At 41.9% G+C, this 2881-nt stretch overlaps 1 pseudogene across 1 annotated transcript; it reads right to left on the bottom strand.

The window, feature by feature from the left end:
- Positions 1-518: 518 nt before the first annotated feature.
- On the bottom strand, positions 519-2427 carry LOC105538065 (annotated as a pseudogene). Its single transcript, XR_001005834.1, has 2 exons — positions 1097-2427; positions 519-563 (listed from the first exon to the last, which is right to left on the bottom strand). The product of XR_001005834.1 is annotated as a heterogeneous nuclear ribonucleoprotein A3 pseudogene (transcript).
- Positions 2428-2881: the final 454 nt, after the last annotated feature.

The following is a 2881-nucleotide window of genomic DNA, read 5'->3' as shown; positions in this document are numbered from 1 at the left end:
CCTCTCTCTTATGAATGGGGGCCTTTAAGCTTTAATCATCTGGCCCTTGTTTGAGCTTCATACTTGGTATGACTCCCATGTGTCTGCATGTTAATAGATGTGTACACCTTTTCTCCTGTTAATCTGTCTATTGTCAGTCTGTCTTACAGGCTCAAATTCTTGAACCTTCAGGGAGTGGAAGGAAAGTGCCTTTTGCACCTACAACATGATATCCTAAAATATAGCATCTTGGCATACTGAGGTATTCTTTTTTAATTTTGAGATTTTTTTTATTTGAAGGTAATCTTAATGCTATTAAATTCACAAATGCTAATTTAAATACCCAATCCTATTTATCTAAAACACACATTGCAAACACATAAATATCTATTCTGTCCACATGTCAGCACCCATTCATGTTATAGTTTGGAAATGGGGATACTAGATTCCCCTTAAACTGCAAGTCAGTTGTGTTTCTTTATAGTTAACTTTAGCAAAATTCATGCAAAACAGTAATTAACAATGATCTTCTTGTTAACTCACAAGGAATCACCTTCAAAACTGCATTTGTTAAAGTCTCTGTACTAAAATGTAGAAAAACTGAACTACACAAATATTGAAAAGCTAAAAATTCCTTAACTTTTTATTCCTGATACCACTACCACAATTTACAGGGCAATGTACCTGATGAAATGAAAAGAAAAATAAGAAGAAAAAGCTACCACAGATAAAGACCTCAGGAATGTTCATCTAATTGACACTACATTGCATGAATCAATAGCTGAACTTTTTTTTTCTTTCTTTTTTTTTTTTTGAGACAGAGTCTCACTCTGTCACCCAGACTGGAGTGCAGTGGCATGATCTTGGCTCACTGCAACCTCCGTCTCCCAGGTTCAGAGCACTCTCCTGGCTCAGCCTCCTGAGTAGCTGGGACTACAGGCGCCCACCACCACACCAGGCTAATTTTTTATATTTTTAGTAGAGACGGGGTTTCACTGTGTTAGCCAGGATGGTCTCGATCTCTTGACCTCATGATCTGCCCACTTCGGCCTCCCAAAGTACTGGGATTGCAGGCGTGAGCCACTATGCCCAGCCAATAGCTGAACATTTTGCAAACTGTGGCTATGACAGTCCTGAACGAGAAGGTTTCCTGTTTAAGCTGCGGTAACTTTTCTGACTGTGGATCATTGTTTCCACTGTGACAGATTTTTAAAGTTCCTTTAATGCATTCGGGATGACTGTCTCGAAGTAAACTCCAGCTTTCCTGACAACTCCTCCCTCTCTCTCCTGCTAAGAACTGCAGCCCTTTTCTGCTGTTTTTAGAAACTTCTCCCATATCCACCATGTCCATCACCAGATCCATAACCACCAACATAGGGATGACTGAGCTTCTTCCACAAAAACTACCCCCTTACGTGGGTGCATAATTTGATTACTGTTATCCACTATGATTTCCAAAATCATTATAGTTCCCACCACCACCATAGTTACCACCGCCAAATTTCCTCCTTCATTGTAACCATCATATCCTCCACCACCACCACCGTATCCACCACCTTGGGCCATATCCTGGTCCATCACCACCATAGCCCCCTCTACTACTATAACCAGGACCACTGCCAGAGTTGTCACTATCACCTCCATATCCATTATATCCAACATCACCTCCTCCATAACTACCTCTGCTGCCACCACCTCCACCACCATAGCCTCCTCTTCCACCAAAGTTGCCACCACGGCCAAAATTACCTCCACCACCTCCAAAGTTTCCTCTGTAACCCACAAAATTGCTAGATCCACCTCCACAACCTCTCTGTGATCCAGCAGACTGCATCTCTTGTTCAGAAAGGGCCTTTTCACTTCACAATTATGCCCATTAATAGTGTGGCATTCCTGAACAACAATGTTATCAACTGTATCATGATCATCAAAAGTTGCAAAAGCAAATCCTCTCTTTATTCCACTCTGCCTGTCTTCCATAACTTCTATGGCTTCAATCTTGCCATACTTTTCAAAGTAGTCTCTCAAATTATATTCTTCTGTATCTTCTTTAATACCACCAACAAAATTTTTCTTCACTCTCAGATGAGCATCAGGCTTTATAGAATCCTCTCTAGAAACAGTTTTCTTTAGTTCCAATAGATGCCTACCAACCTGTGTGGTTGAGTACATGTTGCTGCATCCACCTCTTCAACACAAGAGTGAGTCATAAAACCAAACCCCCTGGAACTTTTTGTTTGGGGGTATCTCATTACCACACAATCTGTGAGTGGGCCCCATTTTTCCAAATGTTCTCTTAAGCTATCATCTGTCGTTTCAAAGCTCAGACCACCAATAAACAGTTTCTTAACTACTCTGTTTCCTTTGGATCATGACCCCCTTCCCCCGGCGGTGATAGCCACAGCCAGAATTGGGCTTGGGGCCACCAGGCAGCAGTTTTACCTCCATTTTGAGACCGGACTCACCTCTTCCAACTTGAATTCACTATCTGCTGAATATTTTAACCTGAAGGAAATTGAGAAAACCATAGAAGAAAGAAGGGCCTCTCTAACTTTCTCTGTCCTTTCTCCCCGAAACATGGTTATAGGGAAGTTGTGTGACCTACCTCCCCTGTAAGTAGGTCATAAGACCCTCACATGATAGGTGTCCTGCCCTATACCTGGAGGCCAAGAAGAATCTAAGCAAACTCCCTTTGCTAAGCTCTGCCCAGTTTATCATTAGGTCAAACCTCCCTTTTGTCCAACCATACTTCTACATGACTGTCTATTCTTCATCAAACCTGTCCATAGAAATACACAGTTTTCCTTGGGTCTTTGAGTCTTCATTTCTGAAGCCTTTCTGCCACATGAAACTTTGGTCAAATAAATTTGTTGGCTGGGTGTGGTGGTGCATGCCTGTAGTC

This window comes from Mandrillus leucophaeus, unplaced genomic scaffold, assembly GCF_000951045.1.
Source record: "Mandrillus leucophaeus isolate KB7577 unplaced genomic scaffold, Mleu.le_1.0 Scaffold184, whole genome shotgun sequence".
Classification (NCBI taxonomy): domain Eukaryota; kingdom Metazoa; phylum Chordata; class Mammalia; order Primates; family Cercopithecidae; genus Mandrillus; species Mandrillus leucophaeus.
This window is presented reverse-complemented; position numbering and strand designations above follow the sequence as displayed.